Source organism: Eptatretus burgeri, chromosome 15 (genome assembly GCF_056783735.1).
Source record: "Eptatretus burgeri isolate ZD-2024b chromosome 15, Ebu_testis_v1, whole genome shotgun sequence".
NCBI lineage: Eukaryota > Metazoa > Chordata > Myxini > Myxiniformes > Myxinidae > Eptatretus > Eptatretus burgeri.
Genome location: NC_140975.1, coordinates 55,129,693 through 55,144,708, shown reverse-complemented (window position 1 = coordinate 55,144,708; position 15,016 = coordinate 55,129,693). Strand labels below are relative to the sequence as shown.

The following is a 15,016-nucleotide window of genomic DNA, read 5'->3' as shown; positions in this document are numbered from 1 at the left end:
AAGTACCTCAACTGCTCCAGCAGCTGACTGTTGGACAACTGTCAGGTCATCCATGGATGGAAACATTGCTGGCAAGTTCTAACTAGCAGCTAGCTCCACTTCTTTCCCATGTCCACTCCCCACATGTATCAGAAATTCCATATCCAGCGCAAACAAAATAGGGGAGATGGCACATCCCATCGGTATCCCCACTTCCAACTTCTGCCACTCTGTTATGTCGGAATGTGTCGCAAATCGCATCCAAAACTGATCATAATATGCCATCAGGAAATCCCTAAATCTCTGTAGCACCAAAAATAAATCAATGGCATATCTGATCAAGGCATCTAACACTGACCCATATGCATTCTCCAAGTCCAGGCATACCACGACATGATCCTTTGCCTCTTTGTCTCCTGCAATACTTGCCAGACCATTGCAGAGTAATCAATTCACTAGACCTGGTGTTCATCTGTTCATCAATTCACCAGACCTGCAGAGTTCACCAGACCTGGTGAACCTGGTATTCCTGCCTTTTGTACTGAGCGATCCACAAAACCATTCTCTCTGATGAAGCCTGAGAGCCGAGCAGCAAAGACACTCATCAATATCTTCCAATACACATTGAGCAATGATATTAGTCTAAACTGCTCAACTGTCACTGCCTCCTCCTGCTTCAGAATATAAACTCCGTCTGCCCTACTCCATTGACTGGTCACCACTGCTTGCCTACACACCACCTTCAGAGCCTTCCACAGACACCATCTGATGCCTCCACAACTCTTAAACACCTTATTTCGTACTCCACTTGGTCCTGGAGCTGATGCTGCCCATGCCTTCCTCAAAACTGCCTCAACCTCAGACAATGGAGAGATATATAATATATATATATATATATATATATATATATATGTATATATATATATTCGTGCACACATGCATATACGCACACGCACACACAGAGGTGGATACTTTGAGACCTACCCAGGAGGGCTCTGTTCCACCGTCTGAGACCAGCATATGGAGATAACAACCAACGACTGACGCACGCACGCACGCACATCAAAATGATTACAGAGAAACTGTCTCCCTCTGCCCAGGGTTCCGGGCTAATAAAATGTGAGAGGGTGCGGCACTTGCATGGAGCTGAGGGATTATGAACTTACTTGTGGAACCTACATTTATTTGTTACGTTGACACTTTCGAAAATACTGTTCCAAAACCTCACCGAGTTGCATTTTAAAAACATATAATCTGATAGCAAACACACAAAAAAGATTACCATGGTACTTCTCCTGGAATCGACTTAAAAAAAAAATCATCTGTTCTTATGACAAGTGCAGAGTATCTTCTTCTTCTTTCGGCTGCTCCTGTTCGGGGTCGCCACAGCGGATCATCCGTATGATGCGCATAGTGATTTGGCACATGTTTTATGCCGGATGCCCTTCCTGACGCAACCCTGGTCGCCTCTTACGACACAGGGATACGACAAGTGCAGGGTATAGCTGCACAAAAACAGAAATGGATCTAACCATTGTAAAAGTTACACGCAGGAAGTGGTCAGTTAACAACTGCGATAGAAACTGCACGTCACAATGTTCAGTTCAGTAATCATAAATTTAAAGTTATTGCATCCGTGAACTCTCTTCATGAACAGCCTGTCTTCTTCTATTCATAAAACAGCCTGTCTTTGGGGAAGGCCCACTTGAAGGTGTTCATTCTAAAAGGATGCATCACCTTCACTTGTGTTCCATTGTCTGAGATGTTCTCAACTTCTCCAGGGAACATTTCATTGTGGAATGACACCTTTACCAGGTCGCTAACTTGTAATGCAGCTGGGTTGATCCCTCCTGGAAACTGTCTCTTTGAACACTGTCACCACAAGGAATTCCATACTTTGACTCGCAAACGAGATCCTTGTCTTGCCCAAGGTATTGGGTACAGGAGCCGATGATTCGGGCGTATATCCAATTATGGATATACTGAGCATGAACAAATAGTTAATATACAGGATATCCATTTATGAAAATGATTTGAATTAATTGGAAATGGTTAATTCGTTATATTGTAATGAATGTTTGCATAATTTATTTTGTCATAAGTCCAGGAACCAAACCCCCCTTTTCCCATTGTGCCTTGGTTTCTATGACAGAGGTTTTAACGATCGCAACATTTTCCAGGAAACTGACCCCCCCCCCCCCGTGATATTTGAGGGGTTACTGTACATAGAAGCCTCCCTGTTGCCCCAACCCTGTGTCTGTCTCTTTTTTTTCCACTTTTTGTCTCCTGCCCCTCCAACAAAGTCAGAGATGGGGGACATTAAAATGAGCTCTGTCCGACCGCCCGACCAACCAACCACTCATCTGTCCATGTACTTTTGTGTGGATGATATTTCAAAAAACGTTATATATTTAGCTTTCATATTACAGATATCTATTCCTATGACATCACCCAAATGACTGCGAAACATGGTGGGACCACATGTGAGACGCTAGAATATGGCACGACATGGTGGATCCACGTGAGAGAGGTTTGACACACTGCGCCAACATGGAGGCACGTGTGCGACCTTCAGCATGGAGGGGGGCCCTTGCTGCAGGTGTTCACTGAGCATATAAAAGTCTGCATGGCAAGAAGCAAGACAGAAGCGTTGTAGCCAGTTTTCCACATTAGAAGCGCCATGGACAGTTGCAGTCATGGAGGGAAAGTTCCAGTAGCAGTTGCAGTCAGTGGTCATCGGCGCCTCAAGAGAGGAAGCCCCAATTCGGCATCTGGAGACCCTGGTGGAGGAGACATGCTGGCAAGAGTGGAGAGTGGTCAAGGTCAGTGCCATGCTCAGTCCCAATTCAAGCTGAAACACAAGCCTGCAACCACAAGCCTCTCAAGCCACTGCACGAGTACCAGTATCCTGACAAGCACTCCCATGTTGTGCATCCCAGCATTTCTCCAAAAGAAAGGCCACGAAGAACCTCAAACTCCCCCATTCTGTCAATCCCTTTTATCTGTCTTGCCTCCCTGCATGAGTTTCCTTGTCCTAAGTTTAGTTTAAGGTTTAGGCCTTGAAGTCATTTTTGTCTAATTTAAGTCATTGTACTGCTCAGGTTTTTAGTTCATCCACGACAGAGTCGAGGTGAACTGTTGAAGCCATAACGAGGTCCTTCAGTTAGTCAATCAGTCCATCCATCTGTCCATCAGGCAGTGGGTCGATTAACAATTTTTAGTTTTTTTCCCTACTCCTCTGAAGTGGTTCAATAGATCATTTTGAAACTCGGCATGATGATTCAAGATGACGATGCGCAAAAAAATAATGTAGCCCTTTTTAAATTTTGATCCTGGTGATGAGATAATTAACAAATTAACTCAAAATGTAATCTATGTTTGTATGTCCATCACTTTTTGCGAGATTCCATCATCTCATGAGATTGCGAATTAAATAAAAAACCGTTTCATTATTATTTAATTTCAACCTCTTAATTTAACCTCTGATCTGAATCATAATTTAATTTCACCTCCCCTTATTAGATTTGAACATCTTAATGTCATTAATGTTCTCTTGATTTACACCCTTTAGAACCTAACTACATTTGGAACATACACTTTAGACCTCCAGACCCCTTATGACCCTTTAAACCCCCATAAACTCCATAGACCCCTTACACCTGTCGACCCTTTTGACCTTTAGACTTTTTATACCTCTTTCGACCTTTTAACACCCTTTCAACACATTAGAACCCTTCAGACCACCTATTCACCCTTTGGCCCGTCTAGACCCCTTAGTGGCTTAGATCCTTTCGACTCTTTAGACGGCTTATACTCCAACTACTATTGGAATGTATCCTTTTGTCCCCTTAGATTCCATAGACCTTTAGTCCCCATACTAACCTTTAAATCCCTATGAACCTTTTAGACTTATACCTTTTTAGTCCTTTTAAGAATCTGCAACAATTTAGATCCCTTTAGCCCCTTCCACTGTTTAGTGATTAGATTAATTATCAATTACCGCATCTCCTCTATTTATAAATTGATGACCCACACCCAGTTGCCTTTTCGGTTTATAGTAATCTCTACCAAGATACATACCTTCACCTCTCCTATAATCCGGTGATGAAAGGACCATCCCATCCCCAGCAGAGTCTTCAGAAATTATTTTATATTTCTTTAACTCGTGCTTCCTTACAATTACCATTGTTGTATTTATTTATTGGAAAACATCTCGAAAGTGAATTCTAATAGAAACTAGAAAGCATCTCAAAATACAAAGCCAGTCCATGCCTGCTTTGTACTCAAACTAAACTTGATGAAAACGACAGTTAAAAATAATTGTACTTTCTATTAATTTGTGTTCTTTTGTACATTTTACTCACATTTTCACAATTTCAATTTATTCACATATTATTCATATATTATTCACAAGTGTACATTTTATTCACAAGGTTTGTTGAAGATTTGATGACAAAAGCTCCATTGGTAAAAATGTTATGGCCTGGACATTCACACTCTCTCTCAATGGTAAACAAGGATTGTTATTAAAACATTTATGGCTGGTCTTCCACTTCAATGATGATGTCATCCTTACAAACCGTTATTCCTCATTGGGAGTAGAATGAGATGTGCCAAGTTTCAAAATTTTCAGAAATTATAATGTTATAATTTTTTGTGTTTAATCCAAGATGGCTGCAATATCATGTGATCTATGACATCAAAAGTATCATTAAAATATTCTCCATGCAGGGTCGCTCCTACACTGAAAGTTTTATGTCAATCGCACAAGTGGTTGCTGATAAAAATATATAAATAATAGAGCAAAGGCCAAAAAAGGGTCGAAGAATAACAAAAATAGGACGGCATGTCCTGAAGCTCACCTGGTCAGAAGCAACAGTCACTCAAACTGCCCACAGACCCCCTAACTTTGGTACATCATGGGTGATGAAGGTTGAGGTAAAGTTTCATCAAAGTCATGTATGTAGTTTCGGAGAAGAGAGAAAATACCTATTTTGGGGGATTAACTCCCCTCCCCCCCCATACCCTGTTAATAAGCGCAGATTTTGATGCGGTCAATACACTTTGCTACATCATGGGTGGTGAAGGTTGTGGTCAAGGCTCATCAAAATAGTGTGTGTAGTTTCAGAAAAGAGAACAAATACCTATTTTGGGGGGACAAAACCACCCAAGTAGACCGCCTTAATGAGCGCAGATTTTTGATGTGGTCGACACACTTTGGTACATCATGGGTGATGAAGATTTTGGTCAAGCCGGGACCCAGAACAATTGGGCAGCCACAATCCCAGCCAGATTGTGAAAGGTGCATCTGGGGCATGCTAATGAGCCCAAACTGTTCTTTCTGACCACTACTATTTTTTTTACCTCTCTTTCTACAATCTATCATTTTGGGTGTCTGGTATCTTTTGTTTAAAAGTGCTAAGTAATTGTTCTAAGGTATCTGATGGTGGGTATATCGCGTAGGGTAGAAGAGGAGGTATGCATGCTTGTAAATAGTGTGAAATTGTTTGCATTGCCTTTCCTGAGTTTTCCCGCCATTTCCCCCATTTCATTTCCCAACTGCCATTTCTCGTGCCAATTTCTGCTTGTTGCAATAAATCCAGGAAAGAGCTGGTATTGTGTCTTGACTTATCCTGCTTGGTTTTGATCTGAGATAGCGCTCCTGGGGCAATTGGCCCAAGTGGTTAATTGGTCTGATAGATGATAGAGCGTGGCGTGTAATTCTAGTTTACTCGGCCAATTAATATCCATTACGCAGCTGATGGCACAGTTCCCCATCTGTTAAAATCATCTCACAAGTACGATAAACCAACACTGGGCGTGAAGATCCAGCCAAAGACGAGTGTTGTAGACGGTGTCAGTGGAATTTTGATAGACATGTCAGCCTTTCGGAGTTATCCAGGCTGCATCTGTAACAATATCAATGCAGTTGTCAACTCCTTCTCACCTCGTTATCCCTTGAGCATGTATTTCCAATACATTTTTTTTTTACAAGGAAAAATACAAGGTCGTTGTTGGTGAATACAAGAAACCAACTACAAAACCACTCACAGCACACGTACACTTAATTCCCATTAGACATAGGGCAAAGGGAGATATCCATCCACCTTTACTTAATGAAATAATTGAGCTATGGGGACCTGAATGTCAAGTGCTCATGGCTGCTAGATTCGCACACAGATCAGGCACCCATGGCCCCACTGCCAGCCATTTCCAAGATAAAATGAAATAAAAATAATTTATTTCCCTATTACATATAATACCTTTGAACATTCAAAATAGCCCACAAGCCATCACCTCACAACACATGTCCCTCAATATGTTACTTGGGTCCTGCACAGCTGTAATTTGGTTTCTGGTACTCCATTGCCTTTGACAGCCAGTGTCCCCAAAGGGGTTAAGATGTTTCTCCTGCAATCATCCCCTGATGTCAACCAAATCAGCAAATTATCCACATACTGTACTAATAACGCCTCTGGCAAGCACTGAAATTGCGCCTCTGTCCAAACATCTGACACCCATCTATTAAATAACTTTACCATAATATCAGCTCAAACATACAACCCAAGCTCGTTAATCTTTCAATTAACAAATTATGGCACCACATGAAAATTACAACTGCACTTTCCGAACTTTCACTGATGCAAACCGGTCTATGATGTGTTCAAAGTCAGTAATTACACTCAGCAGAGCAAGATCACAATCTGCCTTGACCCCAGGAGAAGACGGCCGAATGTTCCCCGATGACTCCCTTATGCCACAAATCTCTGCCTCGCACCCGACGCAAACACTTGTCCTGGCAAACCCTTTGCTTACGAGATTATTGTTCCAATCTCCTTTGCTTTGGGTCCTTTTTGTGACAATTAAATAAGAACAGAGTTCAATTTGTTCGACCACTTTATTAGCGTGGAACGACAATAATCAAACAAGTATTGAACAGGTTGAAACACCCACAACATCCCTGGCTCCGGGTCAGGCTGCGCATGCGCACTGGCCCAGGGGACCGTCGATATGTAGAATTACCGTAAAGTACAATGTTCTCTATCTCCCTCCGAGTCTTTATTATGTTAATAGATAAAGGCTGAGAAAATATTAAGTTTAATGAATGAACAAAAGTTTATATCGCCCATCGTGTGACTATTCCATGGAGTAGTCCTTGTGCCAGGCAGGCACGCTGGTCGCTCTGGTGGATCGGCGTTGGCCTATCGCTGGTGCTGGTGGTGTCACATCGGGCCCCAGTGGGGATGGGGCTCTCGGGGTTTCAGGGGCCGATGGTGGCGTCTGAAGGATCGCGCGCCTCGGTGTGCCTCGTCCTGGTGCTGCTGGCGTGTCTAAAACGGGTGTCGTCTTGCGCCGGGGTGTGCATACTGACGTCAGTGCCGGCGTGGGCCCCGTTGGCGTCGCAGATGTCACGGGTTCGCTGTCGAGGTCAGGCAGTTGCGGTGTTACAACGGGTGCAGGTACAGTGATTCGGGTTGCTAGATCATCATAGATAGACTGGGGTGGCAGCTGGTCATTGCGAACTGGGCTAAACTTGCGCAGGAATTTCCTGTTCCGAAGTGTGACTCTGCCCGAGCCATCGATCTTGATCACGTATTGGTCGTGTTGGCGTACCTCCACGATACTGCCTGTCTTGTCCCATTTTTTGGGTGGAATCCTGTCTGGTTCTGTACGCGGACTTGGTCCCCTACAGCAAGTGGCGGAAGGCGTTTGGTGTGTTCTGCCCAGGTGTCGGCTGTGCGGATATGACGTTTGCGGAGGGCCTCCTCCCTCGCTTTCAGGGTCTCATGCCAAGTGTCGTGCGGTCTGTACTTCCCGGGGATAATTGGGATGAAATCGCGTATCGGGCGGCCGAAGACACACATTGCCGGGGAGATCTTCGTGTCAGGGTCAGGCGTGTTACGATATTGTAGTATCGCTCTCTGCACAGCGTCAGTGTCAAGTTCTCCCTGCGGGCTGGTGTTGTCCGTGATAAGTCGTTTCATTGTCTTAACTCCAATCTCCGCGCGACAGTTGCTGTGAGGGAAGGCCACCGATGACAAGCGGTGGTGTACGCCCCATCTGTGCAGGAATGACCTGGTCTCGGTGGAGGTGAACTCCGGTCCCCCATCCGACACGAGCTCTTCTGGTGTCCCGTACGTCACGAAGGCGCGACGTAAGTGGTTTATGAGTCCGGCGGCGCCACCCGTCGACTTTGAGATGATCGGCCAGTTCGAGTATCTGTCCACTGTCACAAGGTAGTGTGCACCCCTGTGTACAAAGAAGTCCGAGCACACTGCCTGAAAGGGGTAAACGACCGGAATAGGTGGAGTTGGTGGCGCTCCAGGCTGTGATGGTGCCATCCGGTGGCAGTGTTCGCAGTTTTTCCGAGTGGCGCTGATGTCGGCCGACATGCCTGGCCAGAATACAGAGGATTCTGCGTGGGCGGTCATCATTGATACGCCCTGGTGGGCAGCGTGTAGGGCGCTCAGCACATCGCCGCGGAGTGAGGGTGGTATGACTACTCGGTCCTTGTATAGGATCACTCCATCTGTCGATGTAATGTTCTCGCGGTACTGGTGATAGTCGCTAATTGTCTCTGGCATCTCGATTTTTGAGTCGGGGATGCCGTTCATTGTCATTCCCTCCAATATGTGCATATCGCCATCGCTGCTGGTGGCTTCCCTGACGCGATCCCATGTTACTGATCGCAATGATTCGAGGCCTGCGGCACACCATGCCAGGTTGTCCTCGACGTCGTCGTCATACTCCGGCTCAGTTTGGCGTAGGAGGGACAGGACGTCGGTGTGCGTGCTTGGTTGGAGGTGGGTCGCTATGGTGGCATTGTCATCTGGAAGGTTCATGAGTGGAGGTCGCGTGGTGCCAACTGGCCTGCGCGACATGGCATCTGCCGCCTTGTTCTTCATTCCCGGGATATGTATGATGCGGAAGCGATAACGCAGCGTCTTCTCCTTGAGGTTCCTGAGGCGGGGGTTGGGTATGTCGTCAAGTGCTCTGTCCGAAAGGAGTTTCAGCAGTGGTTTGTGGTCTACCGCAACGATCAGGTTCTCGCAGCCCAGTACGAAGTAGCGCGCTTTGTCCAAGGCGTCCGCGACTGCGAGAGCCTCGCCCTCTATGGGCGCGTATCTGGATTCTGCCGCGTGTGTAAATCTGCTGCCGACCAGGGTTATTTTCCATCCATCAGTGCAGCAGAATGGTCTAACTGGCACGCATCGGCAGTGCTTTTGAAGCAACCAGAATCCGATTCCCTCCTTCGACCAGTCCGTGGCGATGCATGTTGGCTTAGTTTTGTCAAATATGCGGACACCGTGTTCGATTTCTTGTACGATCACGTCTTTCGACTCGCGGAATATGTCCTCTAACTCCATGGACCACTGGAAGCGTTCTCCACTTTTCAGGAGCTTCCGGAATGGCTGCATTCGTTCGGCCATACTAAAGGCGTATGCCACCTGGTTGACAAGCCCGAACCACGATCTGACGTCGGTGATGTTACGCGGTTGTGGGAAATCGTGGATTGCTTCCAGGTAGCGGCTGCACGGTCGCACGTCGGTCATGGTGATGGTGAAGCCCGCAAAATCCACCGTGGGTGCGCTGAAGACAAACTTCTCCGGGTTGAGGATGATTCCATTCCGGCCGCATATATCCAGCCATTGGACCGCCTGGAAGTAGCTCCCCTCAATCGTGTCTGACCATAGGAGCGTGTCATCTACGCACTTGGTCTTGTTACCAATGTCCGCGACGATCTCATCATATCGTCGTGAGTAACCGTCCCCCGATGCCATATACCCTTGTGGGGCAGATAGGTACCGGTAGCGCCCCCATGGAGTGATGAAGGTCGTCTTGTGGCGGTCGTCCTCGTGTAGGCGGACGCTATGGTAACCGTTCCATGCGTCGAATACTGTCTTGCGCTTCCCGTTAGGTACGCGTCTCGCCTGGTGGAACGGGGATTGGGTGTGGTGGGTCTCGCGGAACGCATGCTTGTTCAAGGCCTGAAAGTCGACGGTGCGTCGCGGCTTGCCATTCTTTTTCGCGCAAATTACCATGCGGTGACACCATGTCACCGGCGTGCCGACGGGTACTTCCTCCAACACGCCGAGCCGAACGTCCTGGTCGAGGCCTGCTTTTACCTCATCTTGCCAATGTATGGCCACGGAGATGGGAGTGTGATGGGCAACCGGTGTCGCGTTCTCACTGAGCATAAGACGTAGTGGCGGGCCGGTCATTCTCGGTAGTGGCTGGTGTGGGCACGTGTTGAATGTGCTCTGAGCATACATCCTGAGTAAATGTGACTGTAGTGCCTCTCTGTTGGCCTCGGTCGCTGGCATGGGGAGTGCGGTCGGCTTGGTCGGCGGCTCCGCGCGTCGCGGGCAGTCGCACAATTCCGAGGTCGTCAGATTCACCTCTCCGAGTGTCGGGAATCTGTCCGAGATCATTCCCAGGTCCATGCAGGCCGCGCGGGAGAGGAATATGCGGTCTGAAGAGTCCGTCACATACGCGATTTGGCGCGTCTCCAATCTCCGAGCGTCGTCACTGTTACCGGCGAATCTGACCACCACGGCTCCGAGGATACGAATTCCTCTGTTGTTTGCGGCCTTCATGGTCATGGATACAGGTATGAGGTCCTCGGTACTCAGGCCCATTTGTTGGACGACTTTAATGCCGATCAGGCAGCTCTGGCACCCCGTGTCTGCCATAGCGGGTAGGGTTACCGCGCGGGTGTGTTTCAGGAGGTTAAAACCCAGCGCTTTGTAATCCTCGCGCTTGTTGGTGAGAGTGAGGTTGACGTATGGCTGCGGGTCGGATATGCGTTTCATCCACTTATCGCACATATCATCGTACAGGTGGTGAGCGAGGGGAAGCGCGCGCATTTCGTCCTCTGTGCTGGCCATGGTGACCGTGCATAGCTCGACGAAGGCTGCCGTCTGCTCGTCGTACATCCCGTCGGTCTCCTTAGATGGGGGTCTTGCCGATCGGCCGCCCAGGCACGCCTTGTCGAGGTGATTCTGGCGGTCACACTTCCGGCACTTTTACCGTATCCGGGGCACTCGGCGCGTCTGGCGCGCCATTGAGGCGTTTTGCCGTGGCCCACCTCGCCGCAGTAGATGCATACTCCTTCGGGCTTGGCCTTCCGTTTTTCCGGCCTGGCTCCTACTTTGGCGCGGACGTCCTGTCGCTTTCCCCGCCGATACGAACTACTGATCGCGTCCGTGCTCTGAGTGTCAAGCAGGCGCGATGCCGAGCGTTTTCCAGACTCTTTGGCCTCGATATACTCTATCATGTCCTTTAATGGCATGTCCTGGTTCTTCTCACCGAGTAGGTCAAGTTGTATTGCTTGGTCCGCGATGCCACGGGCAACCACGTTGCGCAATATCTCTTCGGTGAAGTCGTTGACCTGATCGCACCCCGCCTTGGTGCACTTCATTTCATACTTGCACGTGTCCGCCTGCCCTTGATGCGGGCGTGGAACGACCGGACGGGCTCCTCGTGTCCCTGCCGCATGTTAGACAGGGCCACTCGAGCTACCATCGTGTTCTCCGTCCGGACGGCGAGCGCCTTCATGGCGGCGAGGACGTCTTCTTCATCGCTGCCCACGAGGCTCCGACCCGCCGCGCGAGTGAGGTCCTTTCTCAGCTCCTCCTCACAGCACTCCAGTAGCTGCGCGACTATGTCGGGTCCGACAAGCTTAGTACCTGTTTTGTATTCGCCCCAGCGGGTTATGAAGTACGACCAGGCCTCGCCCGTTCCGGCCAGTGCTATGGAGGGACGCTTGAGTTTCTCCATCTTGGCATTCGAGCTCGCCGCCCTCGGGGCGGCGACGTGCACAGTGCCGTGTATACTCAACATGGCCGCCACCACTGCCGCCTCTGCGTGTGTAGCCATATAGTCACAACCCTCGATCGGGCACTCTGCTTCCACCGGCGCCATAGGAACAGCTATTCTGGAGTAAACGTTCTATTTTCGGTGATGCACACGTGTGTACAGTGTCCTGGGGGCGAAGATTGGGTACAGAACCCGAGAAATCCAAACTCACTGTCGACGTTCTCGTGGTCCGTTTTCACCCAGTCGTGTCCTCCTCAGCACCGACGATCCTTACTCGACTGCATCAAGTTGTTTGATTATAAATAAGAACAGAGTTCAATTTGTTCGACCACTTTATTAGCGTGGAACGACAATAATCAAACAAGTATTGAACAGGTTGAAACGCCCACAACATCCCTGGCTCCGGGTCAGGCTGCGCATGCGCACTGGCACAGGGGACCGTCGATATGTAGAAGTACCGTAAAGTACAATGTTCTCTAACAATTAATGTAATATGCGGTGTTATATTCATGGATTGGTACGTCAAATCGCATTGTTGTTGTGCAAATTCTACCTCTAATCCAATCTCCTCTCTGAACATCCAAACGTCAGTAGTTGCGATTTTAAATTCCATCCCAAACACATTCTGTACGTAATTTGCATGATTCACATTCTCTCCCAAAGCATCACAGCATGCCGTGCAGTGTCGGGGCCCGATCCGTTCTGTCATATCCTCTCCCATATTTCCATTGTGAGGCTCCCATCAACACTTTATATCAGGAATTGTTTTGAAATCTGCCAAATTCTCAACCATCTCCATTTGCACACCCATCCATGCACACGGCTGGAATGACACCTTTCCTGACCACACACATCTACGTCACAATCAATGTTTATTTATTTATTTTTTATTTTTATATTTTTTTTTCACTATTGACGGTCCGATCTGATTGAAACTTGCCAGGAATATTGCTGGGGACCCGCAGATGTGCCTTTTCAAGGTTTGATATTAATCGGATAAGCAGTTTCCAAGTTACGGCCATTTATCTGTCGACCAATGACAAGACACGGTGCTATGACGTCACGAATGACGTCACAATTATTATTTATTTATTTATTTGCACGATTGACGGTCCGATCTGATTGAAACTTGCCAGGAATATTGCTGGGACCCGCGGATGTGCCTTTTCGAGGTTTGATATTAATCGGACGAGCGGTTCCCAAGTTACGGCCATTTATCTGTCGACTAATATCTGCGAGAGAGGGAGATGGGAGAGGGGGGGATGAGAGTGGGGGCGAGAGAGAGGGGCGAGAGAGGAGGGGGGAGAGAGGAAGGGTGAGACTAGGGGGGAGAGAGGGGGCAAGAGAGGGGGAGAGAGAGAAGGGGGTGGGAGTGGGGACGAGAGAGAGGGGCGAGAGAGGGGGACGGGAGAGGGGGTGTGAGAGGGGAGGTGTGAGAGGGGGTGTGAGAGGGGGTGGGAGTGGGGGCGAGAGAGAGGGGTGAGAGAGAAGGGGGCGAGAGGAGGGGCGAGACTAGGGGGGAGCGAGGGGGTGGCGAGAGAAAGGGGGCATCACAATTCTTCTTCGTTTGATATGACGTTACAATTGACGCTGGGGACCTGAGTATGTTTCCCAGGTGTTTCCCAAGTTCTGGCCATTTATGATACGGTTGGTCCGATCTCATTGAAAAAATGCCCCAATCCAGTCGTCGTTTACGAGAGCGAAGGAACGAAGCTGCACATACTGGCACGCCTCACCCACGAGAGAGGGTACTGGAACGAGAGAGGGGGAGAGAGGAGGGGGCGAGAGATGGGGGGGTGGGTGGGTGAGAGGGGGGGTGAAATAATGCCCCAATCCAGTCGTCGTTTACGCCCCTACGTAAACGCCTCACATGGAGGGCACAACCTTTCTCCACCCAAATGACAACTTTCAGTGCTCAACAAACCAAACACAGGAGAAAGAGTTAAAAGTTATCCATTTTAACTCACCCTGTATCATCAGTACAATGTAATCAAATCAATGAATTTATATTCCACAGACTGAGATGAAACGATCTGTTTCTTGGATTCATTAAATCGACTGACACTTTTTTGAGTGTCCATATACACCTCTAATACAACTCCAAATTTTGAAAGTAGTCAGCACGAACCGACACATACCATTTTATCCTTTCCTGATCACCACCAGGAATGCAATGGCAAGCCACCTTGTTTCGTCCTTGCACTGAGGTCTAAACTCCAGTCTTGTCACCAGTTGCCATGGTTTTGGCATGGCATCCTCACCTGCCGGCATCTACCTGCACGCACACACTTATCTTCATGATCTGCCTGCACATAATGAGTGACCTGCATGCTCTAACATGTGGTGCTCTCTGCCACATCTGCACAGTTTTTACAATTTTATATCTTTCCACTCCTTTTGTACTCACCAGCAAACAAGGTACCACAATATCAATTTCCAATCAATTTTAGACATCATCCAACTACAAAACTGTCACAATCAAACCAGCAACCAAACTAGCCAGTGATGCAGCAACCCATCCACATCGATATCATAACCCCATTATGCTCAAAATAATTGTCGTTTTTCAACATATCCATCACAGTGCACTTTGCGATCAACAGACAAAAATCGGACAATTATTTTCAGCTTCAACCCTTTTTCCCCAACAAGCGTCAATGCCCTTACAAATTCAATTTTACAAGAAATATATTTCTTCCAAACCAGTTCCCCCAGTATTTCAGACGAGCTGCCCTTCAGTTCTTTTCCCCTTATCAGACAAATCTCACACACACCTGTTAGGAGGGAAATTCACAGTAGGGTGTGTTCTTGCCTCCAGCCTACTACTGAGGGTTTTGGCTGCTAAATTTACCTTCATTTTCTGCTTCTGTCACTCAAAGTGCACTGACTTCAGCTTCTTTTTTTTTGTATACCTTGTCGAGGCTCGTATGAGAGTGAACACACAACGCACATCAAGGGGGGCATGAGACAAGAGGGGTGAGAGTGGGAAGGACAAAACGGTGGGGAACATGGGGAATACAAGATGGACATTACAGGGACTTTCAGGAAGGAAAGCAGGCAATTTGAAGGATGTGGGCTTGGGGTGGATTAAAGGGGGTAGAAAAGATCATGGTTTTGGATAGGGGGTGAACGGGTGATAGGTGGTGGTGGGCAGCTGCTTTGAAGGCCTGGAGGGAAGAATAGGATTGAACAGAGTGAGGGAGTTTATTCCAAAGGT

At 47.9% G+C, this 15,016-nt stretch overlaps 1 protein-coding gene across 2 annotated transcripts in view; it reads right to left on the bottom strand.

Moving 5' to 3' along the window:
- The window catches only part of LOC147012207 (galactoside alpha-(1,2)-fucosyltransferase 2-like), a 50,704-nt gene extending 36,746 nt beyond the window's left edge, over positions 1-13,958 (bottom strand). Inside the window, exon 1 of one of the 2 annotated variants that reach the window (XM_085856044.1) lies at positions 13,938-13,958. The gene's annotated coding sequence lies outside the window, so the exon portion shown is untranslated. Of the gene's footprint in view, positions 1-963; positions 1,095-13,937 lie in introns of those variants that run through there. The other variant, XM_085856041.1, reaches the window with a different exon arrangement.
- Between the last annotated feature and the right edge of the window lie 1,058 nt (positions 13,959-15,016).